Genomic DNA, 11,176 nt, shown 5'->3' with positions numbered 1-11,176 from the left:
CCAGATATTCCAGCAAGCTTCTTCCAACATGGCCAGCCAAGTGCTTCTGAGAAACTCACAAACAAGACATGAAAATGGTGACCCTTCCTCATTTCTTCTTCTGAGAACCTGGTGTTGCAAGGTATACTGCCTCTGGTGATGGAGATCCAATTTAGAGCTCAGTAGTATCTGAGCCCATTCTTCACATCTATTTTTAAATGTATGGGTAACCTAGAGCAAAATGAGATAAGGAATTGAAATGTTCTGTGCCATACAATCCATGAAACATCCCCTTTGCTTCTATATTCACTCTTTCTTTAAACTTAAAGGCTAGTTCAGCAAACATTTATGTTCTAGGTATTGTCTTAGATATTGCTGTCTTTTTAGGGAAGAAGAAGTTGATAAGTTCAGTTACTAGGTGCTGTAGGCTATCTTTCAGACGAAGGAACTGGTCAAATCATGTCTTTAGTATTCATTGCTTAAGAAAACCTTACAAAATTCATGGGGTCAAGTCGACGGGTGACTTGAAGGTACATATACACACCATTCAGCTTAGTGCAGGTGATATGTATATATAACGGTTTACCAACCCAGTATGCTCAGTCTTGTTCTAATTTGAAAGACACACAGGAATGGCCTGATTGATGCTTGCATAGGAAACCATTTTCGTCCCAATTACCAGGGATATCCAGGTAGGGCCACAAACAAATTGCAGGTATCAGTCAGACTTGACAACAGAGGGCTATAGCAAGGGTGGGCAACTGTAGACAGATAAGGGGCCATGTTAGCCCCCCAGGAAACTTGGAGGACTGCATCTCCCTACCACCATGCCTGTTCCTCCTATAAAATAAAATTATTCTCCTCCCCAAATGCCCTTAAGAAGACATGCACATTCTCACTATGTTTTAAGTGCATGTGTAGGCTATTTTTTTAATAGGATGTGAGCAGAAGTCAAGAAGTTTTTTAAAAAAAAGATTTTATCTGGCCATAAATTGTCTCAAGGGCCCTGCAAATGTGGTGGAAATGCCCGTCAAGCGTATGGGGGAAAACACTTTGAAAAATCTTGCAAAGAATATTTGATCTCTGGACAGCCCTAAGGGCCACAAAAACCACACCAGAGGCTTCATGCGGCCTATAGGCTGCTGCTAGAGAAACCACTGGTCTGATTCAGTATGCTCTTATATTAATCTTTTGCGAGACAGAAGGTGGACATGCCTGTTCAGTTATTTCAGGTTGGCAACAATTGTTTGTATACTGGCTTTGATTTATAGAACTCTTTCCTATTAGTTGATGCTCATGTTCCCTTATATTAGGGTTGGGCAGAAATGTAGGGCATATATGGCAAATTATACCACTCCCCCACATACACATGATTTAAATAAAAAACAAAAGCAGCTAGACTACAGTGCCCCTCACACCCCCTAGAAAGGTGTGGGTGGGCAATTTTGCTGCGCTTTCAGGTGCCTGGGCCATTTGAATGGATTGTCGCCAGTTTTGCCTGGCTATATGGGGGCTGTATATAATGCTTGTGTTAGCACACAACTCTTAGCATGTGAACTTTGTTTTCCGTTGTTAAATGTGAAGTGCTTGTCATTTTGTCCCACTTTTTTCCTTTTCCTCATTTTTAGAAAATGTCCATATTACCCTTCTTTTCTTTTGTATTGTTAAGATAATAAAAAGCAAATTTTAAGAGCTGAAATGTGTTGGCTAGTAGCTGGACTTGGAAAAATGTGCTTCGTGAAATGTTTTTGGCTGGTCTAATGAGGAGTGGTTGGATGGTCCAATTTAGCAGCATTTAGCATTTACGTTTCTATATTGCTTCATAGTGAACTCGGCACTCTCTAAACGGTTTACAGTCTGTAAGCCCATTGCCCCAAACATGCTTGGTATTCATTTTACCAACCTATGAAATGTACATTAATTCAAGTACATCTTAAGCACCAGCAAGCAGCTCATGGTCTGAAAGGATATGTGCGGCTCACCTGCCATTCTGTGGAAAGTCCCCCCTCCATATGATAGGCTTTCCTTGATCTCAAATCTTGCAACAGTCTATATTTCTAGGACACACAGTCCACTCTGTATTTTTTTCTGTGATTAAGTAACCTATTCAGCCCCTATAAACTCTCTGAGATAAAAGCTGGTTTGCCTTATGTGAAGACAGGAGCTGGACAAGGATGGTTGGACCGATGTAGACTCAACTCAATTAACTCGGGCTCACGTCACTTCAGTGACTCGGACTCGACTTGGCAATAAATGACACGCTGACTCAACTTGGAATTTGTATATTTTTAGTGGCCGACTTGCTGGCCTTTGTTCAATAGCATAACACATGGGGAGCTGGATCTGTTCAGCCTGGAGAAGAGACGGTTAAGAGATAATATGATAGCCCCGTTTAGGCATTTGAAGGGGTGTCATATTGAGGAGGGAGCAAGCTTGTTTTCTGCTGCTCTAGAAACTAGGAACCAAAACAATAGATTCAAACTACCGGAAAAGAGATTCCATCTCAACATTAGGAAGAACTTTCTGACAGTAAGAGCTGTTCAACAGTGGAAGACACTCCTTCGGAGGGTGGTGGAGTCTCCTTCTTTGGAGGTTTTTAAACAGAGGCTGGATGGCCATCTGTTGGGGATGTTTTGTGTATTCTTGCATGGCAGGTAGTTGGACTAGATGGCCCTTGGGTTCTCTTCCAGCTCTGATTCTATGATTCTAGTGCACAGATAAGGAACATTCATAAGCAACAGGCTTGAGGCCAAAGAATCCTAAAGCTTTTGAAAAGCCTGCTGCTCCTTCTAGGAAAAACTTTAGAAAGCTACTACAATGTGCAGAAGAGACAGGCTGCTGAATAGACCTTATTTTTCTAAAATGCAATCTTGATCAAATGCATATGATAGGTTTTTTTTTTTACCTAACTTTGGCGTGTTACAGACCGCCCCTTTGGGGCGGCCTGTAGGCGCACCTTTCCCCGCCAGATCGGGGCCTCAGTGGCCAGAGTGGCAGCCGCTGAAGCCCCGATCCGCCGCTTTCCGGGCTGCGGGGAAGCAGCAAAAGGCCCCTTCCCCACAGCCTGGAAAGGGGTGTCCTTGGGGAGTCAAGCCCCAAGGACACCCCGCGGCGGCGGGGAGAAGGAGAAAGGTGCCGTTTGGCCCCTTTCTCCTTTGGTCTGCTGGGCGCAGCTGTCTGAAGGCTGCGCCCAGTGGACCAAACCAGGAAGGAGCTCCGAAACGGAGCTCCTTCTGGGGTTGCGGAAAGGGCGCCCTAGGCGCCCTGCCGCAACCCCAATACATCACAACTGCGCCTCCTCGTTTGGAGGCGGCATGGTCATTACGTATCGATGACAGTGGCCGTGTGGAATGGCCACTGCCATTTTGTGCGCGCACAGCGCGCACTAAGGTTAGGGCGGTGCAGAAGCACCGCCCCGCCTTAACCCTAGTACGCGCTCTGCGCGTACTTTTAAGCCCATCTGTAATGGGCCTTTGTGCACATCATGATTTTCTAGTTATTGAAACTCACACATACACCCCACCAGCACCTTTCTTCCTCTGCTAAAGTTGACTCCCAGACTTGAGACTTGCAGTAAAAGACTTCAATACATCACTTCGTTGGTTGGAGCCAGCTATCACAATTCAGGGAATGCTGCAAAGGCAGGGGAGAAAGGATACAAAATGGGCTTGTCTCTGAAAGAAGGCAGATGGAAATGTGACATAAAGTTCCTGCTACAGAGAAGAGGAGGAGAGAGGTAGCTGGGCAGCCATTTTATTTGTATTTGTATTTATATTTCATTTTTTATATCCAAGGAAATCTACAACAGAGGCAGAATCGATTGAGCTCACTGCCACAAATTGTTGAAACATCAGGAGTTTAACGTTGGTGTTTTCTGGAGGATTTTTTTTTCAGGAGGAAGCCCACAATCCTGTTCCAGTAATTTCCTAAGACTTATCAGTATGGACACTGACGGGACCACGGCAGTTACCTGCAACACTTGTGGGATGTTTCTCTTTTTGCCTACAGAAGTGGAGAACTTCACATGTCCCAAGTGCAAGTTGATAGACCTCTTGGAGGAGAAAGTGCAGCAGTTGGAGTCCAGAGTAGCTACACTTCAACATATTAGGGAGCAGGAGGATTTCCTGGACACAACAGAACTAACAATCCTGGACGAATACCATGCAGAGGAAGATGCTGGAGCCAAGGAGGTCACTTCACATACACAGGAGGCAGACAGCTGGAGGAATGTCACACAGAGAAGTAGGCCAAGAAGGGATTGTTCGGGGAACTTGCAGCTAGAGAATCGATTCGAAGCTCTTTCCCTTATCAAGGTGGATGAAGAAGAGCAGCATGGACAGATTTCAGGGACAGAGCAGGCAAGCATGAGAGTCCCACCCAAGGGGACAGCCGATGCTAAACTTCGTAGGAGGCGTGTGGTCGTAGTGGGGGACTCCTTGCTGAGGGGTACAGAAGCAGTGATTTGTAGGCCTGACAAGATGTCTCGAGAGGTGTGTTGTCTCCCAGGGGCAAAGATCCGTGATGTGACAGAGAGGCTGGAAAGACTGGTGAAGCCTACTGACAAATACCCCTTCCTTTTGGTCCACGTGGGAACCAACGATACTGCAAGACACAGCCTGCAGAACATCAAAAGGGATTACGAGGCGCTTGGTAGGAAGCTGAAAGGAATGGATGCACAGGTTGTCATCTCGTCTCTTCTGCCAGTCGAAGGGCATGGTCCAGGAAGGGAGAGGAAAATAGCGGATGTGAACAACTGGCTCCGCAGGTGGTGCCGCCGAGAAAGGTTTGGATTCTTTGATCATGGGCTGCGGTTCCATGAGGAGGGACTTCTTGCAACAGACGGGTTGCATCTCACGCCAGTTGGAAGAAATGTCTTTGCCAACAGTCTCAAGAACTTGATCAGGAGGGCTTTAAACTGAGTTCCGTGGGGAAGGGAGACAACATTAAGGAAGGTGAAAGGGCTGGAGGAAATAGTCAAACAGACATAGAGGTAACAAGAAAAAAAGTGCAAGGACACAACAGTGGGAGGCAAATAAACTTGCACCAGCAACAAATAAATGGGACCCGTGGTCTGCGATGCCTCTACACTAATGCACAGAGCATCGGAAATAAGCAAGATGAACTTGAACTCCTAGTATAGCAAAGCAAATATGATATAATAGGCATCACTGAAACCTGGTGGGATGAGTTTCATGATTGGAATGTGGAAATAGAGGGGTATAACCTTTTTAAGAGAAATAGGCCAAACAAGAAAGGAGGAGGAATAGCACTATATGTCAGAGATATTTACACCAGTGAAGAGATCCAGGACATCAATCCTGGAAGCCAGGTGGAGAGCATCTGGATAAGAATTAAAGGGCAGGGAAACAACAAGGATGTTATGGTGGGAGTCTACTACAGACCTCCAAGTCAGACGGAGGAATTGGATGATGTCTTTCTAGAACAGATGACCACACAGTCAGAAAAGAGAGATATAGTAGTGATGGGCGACTTCAACTACCCTGATATTTGCTGGAAGTCAAACTCAGCCAAATCCACAAGGTCTAACAAATTCCACACTTGCCTGGAAGACTATTTCATGGTCCAAAAGGTGGAAGAGGCAACAAGGGGGTCAGCTATTTTGGATCTGATCCTAACCAACAAGGATGACTTGGTTAATGGGGTGCAAGTGGTGGGATCATTAGGTGGAAGTGACCATGTTCTCCTGAAGTTTGTAATACAGTGGAAAGGAGAAGCCAGGCATAGTTGAACACGCATCCTAGACTTTAGGAGAGCGGATTTCAGTAAACTTAGAGAGTATTGAGGGTGATCCCGTGGTCAGAAATACTAAAAGGGAAAGGGGTTCAGGCTGGATGGGAGTTTCTCAAAAGACAGATACTGAAGGCACAATTTCAAACTGTTCTAGTGAGAAAGAAAAATGGGAGGTGTCTCAAGAAACCAGGATGGATGACTAAGGAACTTTCAACTGAGTTAAGTTTGAAACGGAACATGTATAAGAAATGGAAAAAGGGAGAAATCACAAAAAAGGAATTCAAAGAAATAGCAGGCATGTGTAGGGGTAAAGTCAGAAAAGCTAAAGCACAGAATGAACTCAGGCTTGCTAGAGAGGTTAAGAACAATAAAAAGGGCTTTTTTTGGATATGTCCGCAGCAAAAGGAAGAAGAAGGAAACGGTAGGGCCACTGCGTGGAGAAGATGGCAAAATGCTAACAGAAGACAGAGAAAAGGCAGAATTACTCAACACCTTCTTTGCCTCAGTCTTCTCAGAAAAGGCAAAGGGTGCTCAACCTGAGGATAATGGAGCAGAGGACAGAATAGGGGAATTTCAGCACAGAATATGTAAAGAGATAGTAGAGGAATACCTTGTTAATCTAAATGAATTTAAGTCTCCAGGACCAGATGAACTACATCCAAGGGTATTAAAAGAACTGGCAAATGTAATATCGGAGCCATTGGCAATAATCTTTGAAAACTCCTGGAGAACAGGAGAGATCCCAGCAGACTGGCGGAGGGCAAACGTTGTCCCCATCTTCAAAAAGGGGAAAAAAGAGGATCCCAACAATTATCGTCCAGTTAGTCTGACATCAGTACTAGGAAAGATTCTGGAGCAGATCATTAAACAGAGAGTCTGTGAACATCTAGAAGGCAATGCCATAATCACAAAAAGTCAACATGGGTTTCAGAGAAACAAGTCATGCCAGACAAATCTGATCTCTTTCTTTGATAAAATTACCAACTTGGTAGATGAAGGGAATGCTGTGGATATAGTATATCTTGATTTCACTAAGGCCTTTGACAAGGTTTCCCATGACATTCTTGCAAACAAGCTTGTAAAATGTGGACTAGACAAGGTAACTGTTACATGGATTTGTAACTGGTTGACCGGCCGAACCCAAAGGGTGCTCAACAATGGCTCCTTTTCATCCTGGAGAGAAGTGACCAGTGGGGTCCCACAGGGCTCTGTCCTGGGCCCAGTGCTATTCAACATCTTTATCAATGACCTGGATGACAGAATTGGGAGCATACTTATCAAATTTGCAGATGACACCAAATTAGGGGGAATAGCTAATACCCCAGAGGACAGGATCAAGATTCAAAATGACCTGAATAGACTAGAAAGCTGGGCCAAAGCTAACAAAATGAAATTCAACACAGAGAAATGTAAGGTACTGCACTTAGGGCGAAAAAATGAAATGCACAGATATAGGTTGGGAGACACATTGCTGAATGAAAGTACATGCGAAAGGGATCTAGGAGTCCAAGTAGATGATAAGTTGAACATGAGTCAACAGTGTGATGCGGCAGCTAAAAAGGCCAATACAATTTTAGGCTGCATCAATAAAAGTATAGTGTCTAGATCAAGAGAAGTAATTGTGCCATTATATTCTGCTCTGGTCAGGCCCCACCTGGAATATTGTGTCCAATTCTGGGCACCACAATTCAAAAAGGACATTGAGAAACTGGAGCGTGTCCAAAGGAGGAAAAGAGATTCCACCTGAACATTAGGAGGAACTTCCTGACAGTAAGGGCTGTTCGACAGTGGAACACACTCCCTCAGAGTGTAGTGGAGTCTTCTTCCTTGGAGGTCTTTAAACAGAGACTGGATGGCCATCTGTTGGGGATGCTTTGATTTGGATTTCCTGCATGGCAGGGAGTTGGACTGGATGGCCCTTGCGGTCTCTTCCAACTCTATGATTCTATGATTCTATGATTCTATGAAAGACAGGTTGAATAGATGTCCTCCAGGACATGTCCTACATTTCCCAACCTTTCTCTGAACAAATAATGCCAAACTCTCCTGTGATATTGGAAACCGCTTTGATCGTCCACGGAAAAGCGGTATACAAATAAAGATTATTATTATTATTATTATTAGATTCCCTATGTTAGATTTCCCTTAAGATCACCATAAGTTGGAAAGAACTTGAAGGTACACAACTTTTGTACACTTAAATCTGCTTCCTCAGATGCATTGGTCCAAATGCATCTGAAGAAGTAGATGTTAGTCTAGGAAAGCTCATGTTGCCAATTTCTTTCTTTCAGTTAGTCTCGAAGGTGTTCAAAGGTGCTACAAGATCTCTCTAATATTCAGTAATGTGTATGTCTACATAGAGCTAGTGTGGTGTAGTGATCTGGACTCGGGATCAGGATTCGAATCCCTGCTCGTTCATGCAAACTCACTGGGTGATCTCGGGTAAGTCATACTCTCTCAGCCTCAGAGGAAGAAAAAGGCAAACTCCCTGTGAACACATCTTGCCAAGAAAACTCCGTGACGTAGGGTTGCCATAAATTGGAAACGACGTAAAGGCATGCAAGAACAATGGCTTACATTAGAGTTTCCATAAGTCAGAAGCGACACATTACAGACACTTTTCAAGCATTGCTCTTGCCTTCAGGACTGGGGAAGACAGTCCAGGGGCTTTGATAATCATGGTCAGGTCCTGAGATCTGATCATCCTAGTTGGTTGACCTGCTGCTCAGATTACTCGATTTACCCAAAAAAGTAAGACCATTCTTTAAAACTATCAAAATGTGCATTCTGAATTTCAAGTAATGCCAATGTTCTTTTATGTTACCTGGTTTAAAAATACCAGCAGCCTATAACTTGAATAATATAATGGAAAATCCTACTGCCTACAATCCTGTCTGTACTGCTGTCCTCTCCCAAACCTTTGGGTATTGTTCCCCTGACACTCCAAATTTACAGTACTTCCCAAATGAAAAAATTGCACCCCATAAGTCTCAGCAGGGAACATATATTGAAGTAGACTGAAGTCTAGCTCATGCTACCAGCTTCTTTATTTCACTTAGTCTTGAAGGTGCTACAAGATCTCTATAATGATTCCCCAGCCAGGCATAATTGCAGAAACCAGATTAAAGTGACTTGTGGGCATGCGGTTTGCTGCCATTTATCCACCCCTGATCTCCTGAGTGTTTACAAAAAGTCTTACCAAATCCATGTTATGCTAATGGCAGTGCTGCCTGCAAGTGATCAATATGTTCTGCAATACCGTATTTACTCTTCTGGGGGTTTCTTAAGTGCTCCTTTCTCATCATAAACATTTGTGTGAGTTTAAAAGAAATACTGCAGCTCCCCGTGTTCATTTTAATAGGTTAGCTTCCAACTGTTCCAGTTTGGCAGGGACAGTCCCAATTAATCCTCTCTTGTCCTACTTTTTCAGCTGCTTCTAAAATGTCCCAGTTTCTCTCTCTCTCTCTCTTTGCCTACTTCAATTGGTGCAAATTGACTTGAAAGAGTAGTTTGCACTCAGTTTGCTCAGCAGGACGAGGAGGAAAGGAGAGGGAACATCCTGGGAGATTGAGCCCCTTCCAAGATATTAATATTTAAGTCCAGTTGGGAATATCACTAAGCACCAAATGGCTAAGTGTGATCAGCCTTTTCTCCTTCTTTTCTTTGTGGGCACAATAAAAGAATACAAATAAGGTTCTTATGATGAAGATTTTTAATTGCCCGTCTTAAAAGGGTGGAAGACATACAGACCTTTTAATATCCAAGCATGGTTTAAGGGTATTTGGACTATTGTGCTCTATGATAACATCTTTAAAGGGTTTAAAGCATTATATGAACATGAGCAGTTTGTAGTAACATAGCTTATTTTCTTTTAATATATTAAAAATAATTCTCAAAGCACAGGACCACCTTCAAGCCACAAAAGAGTTCCTACCGGCCAAAGTCCCAATTAGGGAGGGACAGTCTTCATTAAATCTCTGTCATCCCACTTTTCAGCAGTTTTAAAAATGTCCCAATCTCTCGTCCGCACTTTCTCCCTTTGTCTTCATTTTATTTTAACTGGTGCAAACTGAGATTAAAGTGCAGAAGTAGTTTGCTTTCAGTTGGTTTAGCTGGGTGGGAGGAAACGAAAGGGTGGAACATTGTCCCTCCTAGTAGACTTCGGCAAAAGCAAACTGCTGCAGCTTCACTTAGCTCTTGTCAGGCAGAAATTCTGCAATTTTGATCACACTCTGGTTTTGCTTGTTCACACCTGACATAGTTATAGATGAGGCTGATATTGTGCCTCATTTGTCTTCAGAAAGACAGTGAAGCAAGGCTTTTTCTGTCTAGGGAGGAAAAGATAGATCAATGAAGGCTGAATCACCATTAAGAACATACCTTATTACAGTTTCTATTCCATTTTTGGATCCTGGGTTTTGACATGTTTTGTTACTTGTTCCTTTGCTTTTTATCATAAACGACATTTAATAATGAGTGTACTTTAGACCTAATTCAAAAGATGTTCTTAACAGATTAAAAGGAGCCAGTTCCAGGTTTGATATTATCTCCACAACATCCCTGTTAGTCAGGTTAAGGCCAAGAGATACTGACTGGCCCAAGTTAATTTTAATTGGGGGAAGACTAGTGTGAATCTCAAGTTCTAACCTTGCAACTCTTCCATACAATATAGCAAGAATACGCAAAACCTTTTTCTTTGGGGGCAATACCAAAGCAACAACTAACAACATCAACAAAACTATGGCAGGATACAGACCGCCCAAAGCTGGTGGTCTCCCGCTGCCCTAGTTTGCTCCGCGGGGAAGCTGCAGCCTCCAGACTGCGGGGCTTCCCCGTGGAGCAAAAAGAACCCTTAAAAATTGGGTTCTTTATGCGGTGCACCTGTGATGCCCCCGATGCCCCAATGGCACACTTGCGGCGTTACAATGGCGCCGGAACGTGCGGACGCTAAGCGTCCGCCATGTCAAAATGGCAGCACCCATGTGTACTGGGCATCACCATTTTGACATACAGATTACGTACTAGGGTTGCAGGGTGTATATAAGCAGTGCCCCGAGGCAACCCTAGTATGTATGCAGGCCGGCGCTTTCGTCGGTCTGTACAGCGCCTATATTAATTAAAACATGCAACAGTTTAAAAGGACAAATAAGACATACACATTTTAAAACAGTCTAGATTTAAAATTCAACATCTTAATTTACAATTAATTTATTAACTCTAGGTCTGTGGGGGGGTCAATTTTGCCAGTTTGAGGGGGTTCAGCCAGAAAGAGCCCCCCTCCCCCCAAAAAAAATCACAGAAGTGAATAGATGTAACTTTGATCTAAAACACACTGCAGACATCATCTAGTTTGAGACTGCTTTAACTGCCCTGGCTCAGTGCTGGGGTAATCTGGGGAGTTGTAGTTTATTGTGGCACCAGAACGCTCTCTGACAGAGAAGAATAA

This window comes from Sceloporus undulatus, chromosome 2 (assembly GCF_019175285.1).
Source record: "Sceloporus undulatus isolate JIND9_A2432 ecotype Alabama chromosome 2, SceUnd_v1.1, whole genome shotgun sequence".
Lineage (NCBI taxonomy): Eukaryota > Metazoa > Chordata > Lepidosauria > Squamata > Phrynosomatidae > Sceloporus > Sceloporus undulatus.
The sequence above is the reverse complement of the archived record's forward strand: the minus strand, read 5'-3'. Positions refer to the sequence as shown.